The 15,760-nt window shown below is 43.7% G+C and overlaps 1 protein-coding gene across 2 annotated transcripts in view; it reads left to right on the top strand.

The window, feature by feature from the left end:
- DLGAP4 (DLG associated protein 4) overlaps positions 1-15,760 on the top strand; it is a 281,943-nt gene that overhangs the window by 90,314 nt on the left and 175,869 nt on the right. For both annotated transcript variants that reach the window (XM_075349823.1, XM_075349824.1), the window contains exon 2: positions 15,328-15,399. The gene's annotated coding sequence lies outside the window, so the exon portion shown is untranslated. The remainder of the gene's footprint in view (positions 1-15,327; positions 15,400-15,760) is intronic.

The following is a 15,760-nucleotide window of genomic DNA, read 5'->3' as shown; positions in this document are numbered from 1 at the left end:
AATACACAGGAATGCTTACAAAGACATGCACACATATGGTACCCAGACATGCATACATACACAAACATGAACACTTACACAGACCTGTACACACATGCAGACCTGTACACATACTGTTGTGGGCAAAATGGCAAAGACCATTCTCGCTGGGATGGGGATCTGGATCCACTGCATCACAGATCACGAGCTTATCCTTGAGGGGTGTAACTAAGTGGCTACCTGGTCTTCTATAGGTTAGCATTTGCTGCAGGTAGCCACCAGGTACCACTCCAAGGTAGTGTCCGAATCTGCAGAAGCTGACACTAACAGAAATAGGTAAGATGAAGTCGGTGCCACTGCCGTGACAGGATCAGGATAACTGGAAGGGTGGAAGCTTGTGCTGATACAAACGAGACTGGTTCAGGTTCAAGTTCAGGTTCAGACAGGACAGGCACTTTTCAGCAATAGTCTGATAACACACCAGGCATCACCTGGTTCTCCCTAGCGGTATGCTGGGAGCATATCAGGCATTAATTGGTGCTTCCCATCGATAGGCTAGGAACACGTCAGGTGTAACCTGGTACTCCCCATCAATAGGGAACACATCAGATGTGCGCGCAGCTCTTTTAAGATGCGGGGAGTGCATGTGCTCTCCATGCACATGCATGCAGACCTGTATACATACAATACAAAGACATGCACACTTACACAGATCATCTACACATACACACATAGAGTTGAAACCAGAAATTTACATACATTATCTAAAAAGACACATATCCCTGTTTTTCTCACATCTGACATGAAATCAGAATACACCTTTCCAGTTTTAGGTCAATTAAGATTACCAAAATTATTTATATTTGCCAAATGCTAAAATAATGAGAAAGTGAGAATGTTTTAAAGCATTTTTCCTACTTTCTGCAAAGTCAAAAGTTTACATACACTAAAGGGTGCTTTACACCCTTTACACCCTTAGCGATTGCTAGTGATGTTGCGAGCGATAGCACCCGCCCACGTCGTTCGTGCGACATGTGGTGATCGCTGCCGTAGCGAACAATATCGCTACGGCAGCGTCACACGCACATATCTGTTCAGCGAGGTCGCTGTTGCTGCCGAACTATCCCTCCTTCAAGGGGGAGGTGCGTTCGGCGTCACAGTGATGTCACAGTGGAGTCACAAAACGGCCGCCCAATAGAAGAGGAGGGGGGGAGATTAGCGGCCGGAACATGCCGACCACCTCCTTCCTTCCTTCTTTCCGATGGACGCAGGTAGGATGATGTTCGTCGTTCCTGTGGTGTCACACACAGCGATGTGTGGTGCCTCAGGAACGACGAACAACCTGTGGAATGAAACACCAACGACATTATGATTTGGAGCAACATGTCAACAATCAACGATTTTTGCTGTTTTTGCAATTGTTGATCGTCGCTCCTAGCTGTCACACGCTGCGATGTTGCGAAACACCGTGACCCCGACGATATATCGTTAGCGATGTTGCAGCGTGTAAAGCACCCTTAAGAGTACTATGCCTTTAAACAATATGGGCCAGCCGATATGATGATGTCATGTTTTGGAAGCTTCTGATAGGTTTATTGGCAACATCTGAATTAATTAGAGACACACCTGTAGATGTATTTTAATGCACATCTGAAACACACTACTTCTTTGTGTAGCATCATGGAAAAGGCAAAATAAATCTGCAAGATCTCAGGAAGAGAATTGTGGACTTGCACAAATCTGGTTCATCCTTGAGTGCAATTTCCAAATACCCGAAGGTGTCTCGTTCATCTGTACAAACAATTATACGCAAGTACAAACAAGATGGGAATGTCCAGCCATCATACCACTCAGGAAGGAGATAGGTTCTGTGTACCAGAGATGAATGTGCATTGATCAGACATGTGCATATCAATCCAAGAACAAATGCAAAAGACCTTGTGAAGATGCTGGCAGAAGCTGGTAAGATTGTGTCATTATCCAAAGTGAAACAAGTACTGTATCAACATGGGCTAAAAGGCCGCTCTACCAGGAAGAAGCCATTACTCCAAAAGAAACATAAAAAAGCCAGATTAATGTTTGCAAATGCACACAGGAACAAAGACCTTAATTTTTGAGACATGTTTGTCGAAACTAAAATTGAAGTATTTGGCCATAATGATAATAATACATTTGCAGGAAAAACTAGAAGCTTTCAAGTCTAAGAACTCCATCCCAACTATAAAACACGGGGGTTGCAGCATCATGTTGTGCGGTTGTTTTGCTGTAGGAGTGGCTTTTGCACTTCACAAAATAGATGGCATCATGAGGAAAGAAGATTATGTGGCAATACTGAAGCAACAGCTCAAGACATCAGCCAGCAACTTGAAGCTTCGGCGGAATTGGGTTTTTCAAATGCACAATGACGGGAAGCATACTGCTAAAATGGTTACAAAGTGGCATAAGGATAACAAAGTCAATGTTTTGAAGTGGCCATCACAAAGCCCTAATCTCAATCCTATTGGATATTTATGGGCAAAGCTGAAAAGGCAGGTGCAAGCAAGGCGACCTACAAATATGGCTCAGTTAATCTAGTTCTTTTAGGAGGAATGGGCCCAAATTCCTACCACATATTGTGAGAAGCTTGTGGATGGATATCCAAAACATAGTCACAGTTTAAGGGCAATGGTACCAAATACTAATGAATTGTATGTAAACTTTTGACTTTGCAGCAAGTAATAAAAATGCCTGAAAACATTCTCTCTCTCATTATTCTGGCATTTAGCAAATATAAGTAATTTTGGTTCCTAATTGACCTAAAACGGGAAATGTTTATTCTGATTTCATGTCAGAAAGTGAGAAAAACATGCAGATGTGTCTTTTTAGATAGTGTATGTAAACTTCTGGATTCAACTATATGGTACGAAGACATGCACAAATGTGCACACATATGGTATTCAGACATGCACTTACACACACACTTGTTTGCATACAATACACAACCATGCACAAACGCAGATATACACACATATTAAGGTGGTTTAACATGGGAAAGCTAGCGGATAGCGTTCACCTTCCCCTGGCTGGATTCTTGCCCAGCTCGCTTGATTGAAGCTCCTCTCCAGTGAGAAGGTAGTAGTGCAGGGTGTGCTGTATGAAAACATTTTAGCAAACACGGCCGCAGTATAGCGCCAACACAGTATTTGCCTGGCTGATGAAGAAACAGGTGGCTCTGCACAGCTGCTGGGGAAACAGCCCGGGGGGGGCATATACCCCTAAGCCTCCAGGCCCAGCCTGCCCCTGTACCTTGGTTTCTTCCCACACTCCAAATGCACATTGATAGAGAATTTAGATTGTGAGCCCCAATATGGACAGTGGTTATTATATTTTTAAAGTGCTTTGGAGAAAATGGTGCTATATAAGCGAGTAAAATAAATATATGCATAGTTTTACAAAGGTTGTGCAGTTTTCAAAGATGGTCTTGGGGAATACGAAATAGTATACATTTTCCTATTTGCTTTTTTTGCATTCTATGTCAAAAAAAGTGACAGCAGAAGTGGTTGGCAAATGCTTGCCCCCCCAGTTCTACTAAAGTAATAACCACTTTCAACTAATAGTTTACACATATGTACTCCATTAGTCTTAACTACTGTAGTATTAGTTGCCCTCTTCGGCATCATCATTTGCTGTTGTTATGTTACTGTTTCATCTTCGTTCTATTTTTATTTATTATATCCTATCTTCCTGTTATGTGCATATTTCTATTTATCCTTTTCTAGCTCAATCTTCTCAAGAGACCCTTAGATCCCTTACTGAGATTCTTGACCTTACTTTGGTATGTATCTGGTCAGAACTCATCTTCTGTAATAAGGCTCTGGTTCCTTCTAGCTACCATCTCTCTAATTTTTTTTGTCTTACCTTAAAAGAAGAAACTACTGTCTTGTCGGACAAATCCACTCCGAACCTAACCTTCTCAGTCAATCATTTTTTCAGTAGCTCTTCATGCCCCTGAAGCTTAGTATTTCCATGCTCTACCAGTGCTACCGTTTTCAGCTATTTCTGTTCTTGCTCAGTGACCCCATTTTCTGCCTTTCGAGTTCTGTAGAGCTGTACATTTTCTTGCATGTTGCAGCCTTTCTGTAAAGTTCCTCAGCTAAATTTTCTCTTATTATAGCTTTATGTCAACCCAATGTCTTATTTCTGTAGCTTTTGTCAAATATTTTAGATGATATTCAGAGATTCCAGCCTGTTTAATCTAAACATGTTTAGATGACCCAAGCATATAGGTTTTAGGTCAACATAGACCATAATACGTAGAGCAGTTACACTAATGCCTGTGTCTTAGTGGTTACATCAATTTGTAATATATTTCCAATTAATCATTATTTCCCAAAGAATAGTTGACCTAGCACACCTCACCAGAATTGCTCCCCCCCGCTCTAATTATCTTTTTGCAGGGTTTATATAACTTTTCCAATGTTTACTTCTATTTTGTAGATCCTGTTTTCCTTCTGTTTAATTATTTAGGACTCCCAGTGCCACACTGTATATGCAAATTATAATTAACACATTGGTTGAAAAAGATATCATCTAGGTTCATACGAGATATTGTAGTTTTTTTTATATTAGGCCCTACTTTGAGCTTTTGCAATGAAGTCAGCATTGTTGGTTAGCATAGGTCATTGTGATTTAAGGTAGCCTCATGCATGAGATAAGTTGTTGTCATTCAACTGATCTTTCGGCCAGAAGTTTTCAAATTTAAAGAGAACCTGTAACTCGATTCATACTGCCCAAACCACAGCGGAATGAGTCAGGGCCTGGCTGCACGATTTCGGAGTGTTTCAGAGAAAACAAGTTGAGTATTTGGCTAGGGATTGTAGGGAGAAATAAGACTAGTCCAGCATTGCCATTGAACAGCTTCTTCCGCACTGCTCCAGTATATTGACAGGTCTCTCCCATATAGATAGAAAGAGACTTGTCTATCACCTGGAGCAACACTAGAAAAGCCAGCCGGATGTGGTGAGGAGCAGGACAAGACCTAGTTTGAGATCCAGCCACGGACCATAGGGAGTATTTTAGAGAAAAATTTGGAGCATTTTAGAGAAAAATATACCTGGCTGCACTCGTACAGCCAGGCTCTGATTCATGCAACCTGTAGCTTTGGCGGCATGGATTTACTAATAGGTTCCATTTAAAGGGAACGTGTCAGTTCCCTTATGCCCTGCACTCCAGCAGCATTCATACCTGTATGCCCAAATTCCCTCCCTAACCAGCCCTGTGTAATGCTATTCACTAAGACTGTTTAAAAAACCTACTTATAAACCTCACTTTCCCCTATGCTAATTAGGGCCTTGACAAGTTGCAGAGACGGTAGTTCTCCAGACTAGGTGGTAACCATGTTATCACACCCCTGCTCCTGGAAATGCGTGCGGCTCATTTCGTCCGCATCAGTGCACCTCAGAAGCAGGGAGAACACTTCCCGGTTTCATTAGGCGCACTGCGCATGACCAGAAGTTCAGAAGACGGTTCATGTACATGTCTTCTGAATTTACGGTCATGGGCAGTGCGCCTAATGAAGCTGGAAAGCATCCACCCGACTTTAAAGGCACACTGATGAGGCCGAAATGATCCGAGCGCAGGTTTTACATTTCCAGTAGCTGGTGGTGATGCCAGCTTCTGGAAATCATGTTATCCACAGAAAGAGAGCCAACTAATCTGGGAAACAGCGCTCCTGTGACTAGTCACAGGCCTAATTAGTATAGGGACAGTAAGGTTTAATAGTATTTTTTTTTGTTTTTTTTTAAAGCATACATATTAGGTAGGGAGTTTGGGTATACAGGTATAAATGCTGCTGGGTTGGAGGGCATAGGGGACCTGACAGATTCCCTTTAACTCCCTCAACTTGCCTGTATATGTTATTTCATTAGACAGAACGAGAAGGCCACCTCTTTAGGGGAAACAAAAGGATCAAAAAAGTAAAAATCTAGCTTTTTCGATTCCTGTTTATGTGTTCTGACCATCAGACAGTCCCTGTAGACATTATTTGCTGATAGACTGAAATCAGCTGAAAAATGCTTGATATGTGCAATTCTATTAAACACTTGCCCAAATAAAATTATGCAAACTAATTGATGGAAATTTGCAGGGTCAGAACCATCAATACCATTGTCAGAAAAGATTCATTTGAACTTTTATTTTATCCATTGTCTTGAAGTCTAGTGGGCAGTCTTATCAACGGTCGATAGTCTTCTTCAGATCACAGTAAAATAAAATTGAAATGAAAAAAAAAATTGACTGCAGAATCTTTTTAGCAAATGATAAATAATTTGTCTTACCTTCTCCAGATAATATGATGCTTACTGGTCATGGTGGCTCAATGGCTAGCATTATGGCCCTGGGTTGAAATCCCACCCAGGAAACATCACTAAGGACTTTGTATGTTATCCCCGTGTTTGTGGAGCACTTCACAGGGTCTGGGGGGATACTTGTCACTGGGCCGGTGAAGGGTCAGGGGGTTGTCACGGGTGTCCCTGCCCAGTTCCATGACCCCGAGGTGTAAACAAAAAGGGATGGATGGTGGGAGATGAGGATGGTGGGATGATGGTGGATAATGGGAGTAGTAGTTGTCTCGTGACGCCACCTGTGGTGTGCGGCCAAGGATCAGCCACCGCTGTGGGTGCTGTCCTCTGGGACAGATGGTGTCGCTGCTGGGATGGTTCAGCTCCACACAGATAGAGGTTGGCTCCAGGGAAGATGATGGGGATGGGAGAGACCGTTGGCACCGGAGCGTGGGGCAATGGTTAAGGCAGTTAAGGGCGGACTCAGTAGTTCCGGTTCAAGGTTTTAACTCACTGTCCAGTTGCTACCCTTGGAGTGCCGGTCTCTGCCATGATGGGCCCCAGGCAATCCAGGATAATTCGGAGGTCACTGCCGATGTTGTGGATTGTGGGCCCTTCCTTCTTGCGCTTTCTTTGCGGATCCCCGTGACCTGAAGTGCTTGGGGACCCCTGTTCAGTGTTAAAGTTACCATCCTGTCTCCAGGCAGCGTGAGTCCGTTTTGGGGCCTGGCTGTGATCACGACTTTGGGCTCTATATTGCTACTGTGCTCCGGGATCTGGTGGTGGCCAGAGGGACTTGAAACCCCCTGTCCATCGTATTCTGGTGGCGCAACTTGAAATATACACCACCCTAGGGCTCCGTATTCTGAACTGCGCCGGTTCCGAGGGAGTAACTAAGCTTTCTCCTCGGCGACCGTATTTGCTCCTGTGTCCAACAGATTCCACCGGTAAGCTCTCCTGCTTCCTACCCCAACCGGAGTCAGGGGACCAATCTCTTGTGTGACCTCCTCTCTCCCCCAAGTGGCTGCCCCTCCGCTTCCCGGTTTCTTGTCACTATGGGCGCCACATTTGCGTTGGTTTCCTCCGTGTTCTCCAGTTTCCTCAAAAGACATACAGATAGTGAATTTAGATTGTGAGCCACAATGGGGATAGGGATAATGATGTCTGTAAAGTTCTGCCGAAACTAACGGCGCAATATAAGTGAGTAAAATAAATATTCAGAGAGACAATTTTCCTTTAATGTCTTCTATTTATAATGAAAAATAAATTTAGGCAAGTTTTTGTCAATGGGAAAATAACAAGACAAAGACCTCAATGCTTTTGTCCTGATAACTTTCTCTTTGACACCAGGGGTCAAAAACTTTGTGGGCTGAATATACAATATTATTTTTTATTACCATAGCAAGTTACACATGTATATCTCTACAAATCGCATTCACTAATAATTCACCGGTGAAAAAATGAAAGACAGTGATTTTAAAGTAAGTAAGCAGGGGGAATATAAAAGTATTACAAAGTAATATGAGAGCGTGAGAATTTCCAAATTTTGGTGATAAGGATTATATAACTATTGTGATTATAGAGGCATCCTTCGGTATATCAGAGGAAATTAATGATTAAAAACCCATAAAAAAATGTAACATTGTAGATATCGATGTTCTGATTGCATCTGCAAACAATATTGCTCTACAGCTTCAGTAAGAAATAAAACACAGAGCAAATAATGAAATATTTTTCTCTAAAGGGCGCTTTACACGCAGCGACATCGCTAGCGATGTCGCTACCGAAAGCACCCGCCCCCGTCGTTTGTGCGTCACGGGCAAATCACTACCCGTGGCGCACAATATCGCTAGGACGCATCACACATACTTACCTTCCTAGCGACGTCGCTGTTGGCGGCGAACAACCTCTTTTTTAAGGGGGAGGTTCGTGCGCCGTCACAGCGACGTCACACAGCGGCCCGCCAATAGAAGTGTAGGGGTGGAGACCAGCCGCATTAACGACACGCCCACCTCGTTGCCGGCAGACCGCAGGTAAGTTGTTGTTCATCGTTGCCGGGGTGTCTCACATAGCAATGTGTGCTGCCTCAGGAACGACGAACAACCGGTGTCCTGCACCAGCAAAGGGGAAAGGAACGACGTGTCAACAACCAACGATTAGGTGAGTATTTTTGGTCGTTAGCGGTCGCTCGTAGGTATCACACGCAACGACGTCGCTAACGAGGCCGCATGTGCATCACGAATTCCGTGACCCCAACGATATCTCGTTAGCGATGTCGTTGCGTGTAAAGCGGCCTTAAGCATTCTACCATTTTGTGCATATGGCGCCAATGCAGATCCATATATCTCCAAAGTTGGAGGCTATAAACAAACCATGTGTGAATGTTACTAATCCCTACCTAACTGTCCCTGTATACACTAGCATAGATAAAGAGATCTTTAGAAAAAGTATGTCTAGAGATATTTTATCTTATGCTAATGAGCGAGGGGGCTAGTCCAAAGGGCGTTACTTCCCCCGACTAGCCGCCCTTTTGTCATGTTAGCACGCCCACAGGGGTGTACTAACATGCTATTCAATGCAGTTTCACCAGCTTCTGAATGCCGGGCACTTCAGTCATGCACAGTATGAAGCCGGGTGTATGTGTCCTGGCTTCGGAGAGGTCTACTAAACATAACCGGAAGTGGTGGGCATTCAGAAGTGCGGTCACAGAGAACACAGGTACATGCAGCACCATTGGTGATGCTGAATTGAATAGCATGTTAGTACGCCCATATGGGCATGCTAACATGATAAGAGGGCGGATATAACGCCCTTGAGACTAGTCCGCTCGCTCATTAGCATAAGATAAAAGATCTTTAGAAATACTTTTTCTAAAGATCCCGTTATCTATGCTAGTGTATACAGGGACGGTTAGGCAGGGATTAGCAATATGCACCCAGAACTGCTCTTGGTTCTGGGTGCATATTACACCTGACAGGTTCCCGTTAAGGGTTTTTTTTTTCGCAACATGTGACTGGGAAATAATTAATGTGCACACTGCCAGATGTGTAGGTGCTGGTAGATGGGATGCAAGATCCCCCGTAGTATTTCTGTATGGAAATCACCGCACTCTTCAAAGCATTTCATGCAATTTGGCTTTTTATTTTAAACAGACAGGTGATGGACAGGTGAGGGTAAAGGAAAAAGGCAACACAAGGGACGTTTCGACCTATGTAGGTGTTTTTCAGACACACACAGCACACAGACAGAACAGCTGGAACTCAGGCATGGGAGCACCCCTGCATCAAGTAACAAGAGAGACGTTATGAAAAAGACCTACATAGGTTGAAACGTCCCTTGTGTCGCCTTTTTCCTGTACCCTCACCTGTCCATCACCTGTCTGTTTAAAATAAAAAGCCAAATTGCATGAAACGCTTTGAAGAGTGCGGTGAATTCCATACAGAAATATGGTGGCGGATACACACGGCACCAAAAACTGGATAATTACCAATTCACACACTACACCAAAAACTGGATAATTACCAACTTACACACTACACCAAAAACTGGATAATTACCAACTTACACACTACACCAAAAACTGGATAATTACCAATTTACACACTACACCAAAAACTGGATAATTACCAATTCATACACTACACCAAAAACTGGATAATTACCAATTCATAAACTACACCAAAAACTGGATAATTACCAATTCACACACTGCACCAAAAACTGGATAATTACCAATTTAAACACTACACCAAAAACTAAAAACTGGATGATTACCAATTCACACACTACACCAAAAACTGGATAATTACCAATTCATACACTACACCAAAAACTGGATAATTACCAATTTACACACTACACAAAAAACTGAATAATTACCAATTCATACACTACACCAAAAACTGGATGATTACCAATTCACACACTACACCAAAAACGGGATAATTACCAATTCATACACTACACCAAAAACTGGATGATTACCAATTCACACACTACACCAAAAACTGGAAAATTACCAATTCATACACTACACCAAAAACTGGATAATTACCAATTTACACACTACACCAAAAACTGGATAATTACCAATTTACACACTACACAAAAAACTGGATAATTACCAATTCATACACTACACCAAAAACTGGATAATTACCAATTTACACACTACACCAAAAAACTCGATAATTACCAATTCATACACTACACCAAAAACTGGATGATTACCAATTCACACACTACACCCAAAACTGGATAATTACCAATTCATACACTACACCAAAGACTGGATGATTACCAATTCACACACTACACCAAAAACTGGAAAATTACCAATTCAAACACTGCACCAAAAACTGGATAATTACCAATTCAAACACTGCACCAAAAACTGTATAATTACCAATTTACACACTACACCAAAAACTGGATAATTACCAATTCATACACAACACCAAAAACTGGATAATTACCAATTCTTCAAGAATTCTGGAAAAAGGGAAGACCTCCTGGACTCCCAGAAAGAACAGCTGAATCTCCCTGTTACACTATGGTTTTGTCTTGTTTTTTTTTTAGCAAAGTTGACATTAGCATTTTGTTTGTGGCAGTGCCCAATATTGAAGACGGTTATAAGCTGGAGGAGGCGGTAGGAACAGGAACAAGTGACTGAAGAGTCTGGTATGACGTCTGCATATCTTTAATAGGGTCAGGGGATTATAAAGGGGGTCATATGCACAATTTGAGATCTAAATGTGATTCAAATGCAGTAGTTTGGGATTGTTGATATAATTTTGTAGGTCATAAAGTGAAAACGTTTGCAGAATCAAATATTGATTTATGATGTCCTCACCAAATGTTGGCTAATATGCTGAAACTAAGTAGACACAAAGGTCTGATAGGATTGTGCACAATGTATATAGTCACTGCCGTCAGGCAACAGTGAGGAGGCTGGAAGAGGGGCCGCTTCTCAAAATTACATATCATTTGTATACTTTTTTGTGTCCTTTTTCAAACAACCTTGTCCTGCAGTTAACCTAAGAATGATACAAACAACATACCGAAAAGATAGAGGTTGTCAGGTTTACACACAAACATTTTCAATATTTATTAGTGGCTGTAGAGAAAGGCTCTCTGTCCTTAAACCTGGCATTATTCAAGAGATCCGAAACCTTTTCTAGCTCCTGAGCCATTGTCAGATTGGACAGGTTCTGATGAGCTGCAGAGGAAAGGAAAACAAAGGAAAAGTTGAATTAAAGATATGACCAAGAGACAAGGGAGGTCCAAGATATAAGGGGGGTTGTGCATTATGATGAGCTATTGGACTTCAAAGGCCCATATATTGTTCTTGCACAAGAACTTTCTTCTGTTTTTATCTACTTCTGCCAAGAAATATGACTCTAAAGCGCTCCTACATATTAGACTGTCAACCAAGCACACCCATATTGATGGGTCCGAACAACAGTCTAATGTGTTTGGGAGCCCCGGACAATTATCGGGGGAGTTCAGTATCTAGGAGATCCAATTTTGGACTTATGATTCTTTTGTTCTGGAGATAAGACACGTATAGCAGTGGCTTTCTCATAGAGAAGAAAGGAAGGCCTGACCGAACGAGCTCTCCTGTTTAATGGAGAAACGTCCAAGATTGCTGTTGATTGAACAATCATCTAATGTGTATGGTAGGCTTCTAAAATACTCTAAAGCTGTTCAAACATCTTAGATAACAGTAAGCTAAAACCTGATACACCCCAAACACCCATACATATACATGCTCCCCTCAGCGCCTGTGGTAGTTCAACTGTCAGACATCGCTGGCTTATCGCAGTTTATCTTACCTGAGAACATAAAGATTGGCCATGTTTAAAATAACTTTTGATCATTCTCATCTTAGGACAAGCCCAATATACATTAGATAGACCACTAGTCCCATTAAATTACAGCTGATATGGTTTCGACCTCAGTGGCAATGTACAGTAATGCCATGACATTTCTGGTACAACTAATATACCATAGAATAGTCAGGTGCCAACAGTTGAAGAGCCACATGCAGGAGTCTGGACTCTCAGAGGAACAGCCGAATCTCCCCGAGCCACTGGTTGGTGAATACTGCATTATATGAATAGCCCATTGATTTCATTGGATAGAGTACAATGCTCCATTTGTCTTGTATTGGTGCTGCAGGAAAATGTATCACATTCTTATAGGTTTTACCATGGGGCCTCAGTAGGGGGACACTTTATGATCAATTTATAGTCCACAGACTCTTCTAAGTAGAATGGATTGTCCAATATCGTTGAGTGTGTATATGTGTCGCCCCAGGGTTATGGGGTACTGTTAGGGCCAGGTGGACGGGCAGACCCAGGAGGTGGATCCACTGGGCCGAACACCTCACTGAAGGCAAGGGGTCCGGTAGCCGGAGCACTACAGGTAGCAGGACAGTCCGTTCAAAGGAGTGGAGTGTAGAAGTCCCTGGGACCACGGAGTCACCGAAGGTAGTCCGGATGACGGAGCTCAGGTTCGGAGGCCGAGATGTTGTCAGGCAGAGTCCGGAACCGACGGAGCGAGAAGACGGGTCACCACAGGGATCAGAGATGGTATGGACTGACGGGATGGCGGACAGTCACCGTTCAGGGTTCGGGAATCGTCAGGACCGGATGGCGAGGCAGGAGCGGCTCTAGGAGAGAGATAGGTAAGTATACCGCAAGACACAAGGAGACCTGACTCCTAGCTTAGCAAAACACAAAGAACAGGCCCCGCCCACTTGGAAAGGATTCCCCTATATACCCTGTACCTGATTCTTCAATATCCTGTTGGAGGACACTGGCCCTTTAAGAGAGGGTCAATGACCGCGCGCGCGCCCTAATGCGCATGCGCGAGGCCCGGGTGCCAGAAGTCAGAGCAGGGAGCGGTGAACAGGAGGCAGGAGAGCCGGGCTGGGGCCGAGTTGCCGACGGGCGCCGGGAGCGGGGACCGGGCTGCCTGGGGACCGCAGGCGATGGAGCAGGAAGGCTGTGGAGCGGGGGACCGGGAAGCCTGGCACGGGAGCGGCGGAGCGCGACCTGAGAGCGGGGAAGCGTGGCAGGGGAGCCGGTAAGCAAGGCAGGGGAGCCGGGGAGCATGGCAGGGGAGCCGGGGAGCGTGACAGGTACTCGGTCCCGGGCGATGTATTGCTGGGGAGATGTCACTGGGTGGCCGTTGCCCGGTTCTGTGACCCCAGGGTTGCTTTTAAAAGGGGGAATATTTACAGCGGATTTGAAATAAGAGTTTTTGTCGTGACGCCACTTGCGGGTTCCAGCTATTTAGTGGAGCCGCCGCTGCACAGTTCTCACTACTGGGGCTGGTGTTAGTGGCAACCTGGATGTTGCGCCCTCCGCAAGTAGGGCCAGGCCCCAGGGGATAGATGGTACTTGTCCCTATTATGTACACCCCTTTCACATGTAAAGCGCCATGGAATTGATGGCGCTATAATAATAAATAATAATAATAATGTTGTTAGGCGCAGAAAGAAGGTAGGCCACACAAGGTATTGCAGTGTAACTGGTTCCTTTACTAACAATTTGGTGGTAGCTGGTAACCCGAGGAAGGCTGGTCTTGACCGCTGGTTCCTTTAGTCCCAGTGCCGGTGTGATGACCTGGTGACTTCTTTCCCCTGCACCTGTCTCTAGTTGGTGGGTCCCCGTGGCTTGGAGTGTCTGGGGGTCCCCTCCTGGTTGTCTCTCAGTCACAGTCCGTATGACAGGTAGTTTGAACCCTGTGGGGTCGGTTTCTCTCGTCCTGTTCCCTAGTTCTCCAATTGTTACTGTGTCCCAAACTTTACGGTCAGTGAGGTCCTGGATGGTCCCCTCACTGTGCAGATTTTATTAGGTCTGCCTGGAGCATTTGCCTGACCTAGGATTCTGTACCCCATTGAGGCTATGGTTCCGGGAGTACTCCACCAAACTCCACCGGCATCCACACACCTGGGCCCTCAGGTCACCATCACACTCTCCTGTCAGTGCTCACGTCCAACTCCTCTTCTCTCCAACTTACTAACTTTAACTAGCTGTCTGTCTTACCCCTCCCACCTGGTTGTCGTCTAGTGGACTGGATCGGCTCCACACCCAGGTGGCCATCCAGTGGGTCCAACCCTAGCCTGTCACCAGTCTTTGGGAATGGGGGAAAACAGGGATTATAATGTGTTTTGCTGTTACCGGCATTGGTCTTCTGGGTCCCTGGGGGTAGGCTATGCATCCTGGACAGGATGCAGTACCTTGTAGCTCCTGATGGCTTCAGGGGCGCTACATATAATTCAACAAGATCCAAGTCATTTAAGTATAGCATTAGAGTTTGTGATTAGGAGGAACGTTCAGATTGTCATTGGTTTTTGCTATGAAATCTCCTGACCTTTTTTCCAATAACTTGCCCTCACGTTTTGCTTCTTTACCTACTGATGTAATATTTTCATATAATTCTAACATCTCTAGGTATGAATATTCACTACGGTATCTTCGCACATATACAGTATAAATAATCCAAGCATATCTAAGGTAGTATGTTATATGAATGTTACTGTATAGTTACTATATAATATATCATATGAATGTTGATGCGATACCATACAGATGCAAAGTGTAGACCTCTATAACGTCTTACGACGTGGTAAGAATAAGCTGAAGAACATTTACTGTTATTGATTATCACCCATTTACGGTACTCTTTTCTACCACAATCTTTGGTCAATTTGCAAGATCATGGCCTTCCTACATCTATGGCTTTTCCCACATATTAAATACCACCAAATAAATGGCTCCCCATTAGACTTGTATTTTAGTCTCTGTGCTCCCCTTTTCTGTGTAAATGCTATGTCTCATTTTCCTTGTCATTTCTTGTCACTATTGTATCACCGGCTGCTATTCTCCCGACCCATCTCTCTCCATTCTCCGGATTCCCACATCCTGGCAGCAGCCTTCCTCTCCCTCTCATTCAATCTTCTCTTTCATGTTTCCTACCTCCCTTCTTGCTCTCAATCCGCTCACTTTTTTCTATCCTGCAGGATAAAAAATAGAGTTTGCAGAGAGAGGAGAATCGGTGACAAGACAAAGATGGAAAAATCCATGGAACAGAGGTAGAGTGATAACAAGTAAAGAAGCACAATAAATAATGAATTGCCCAAGTCTGCGTGCAGAGTAGTACTAGAGTATAATACAGTCATATTATTCTTGCTTTTATTGTGGAGTTAATGCGTTCTGCATGAAGGGTTATCTGTGGTGGACATGTAAATCTGAGAGGCAGGAGGAGGGCTTGGGAATTGTATGTCTTGGTATTTAGAACAAGGTTATATCCCTTGATACATTCAACTAGAACATAGTCCAAAATTAAACATTGTCAGCTGCCTAATGGATGGATTCCAATATTAACATTTAATATCCTGGACAACACATAATGCCGGTTGATAATGTGTCTCTAAATTGAGTGGGGATGTAATA

The sequence above is a fragment of the Anomaloglossus baeobatrachus genome, chromosome 5 (genome assembly GCF_048569485.1).
Source record: "Anomaloglossus baeobatrachus isolate aAnoBae1 chromosome 5, aAnoBae1.hap1, whole genome shotgun sequence".
Taxonomy (NCBI): Eukaryota; Metazoa; Chordata; class Amphibia; order Anura; family Aromobatidae; genus Anomaloglossus; species Anomaloglossus baeobatrachus.
This window is presented reverse-complemented; position numbering and strand designations above follow the sequence as displayed.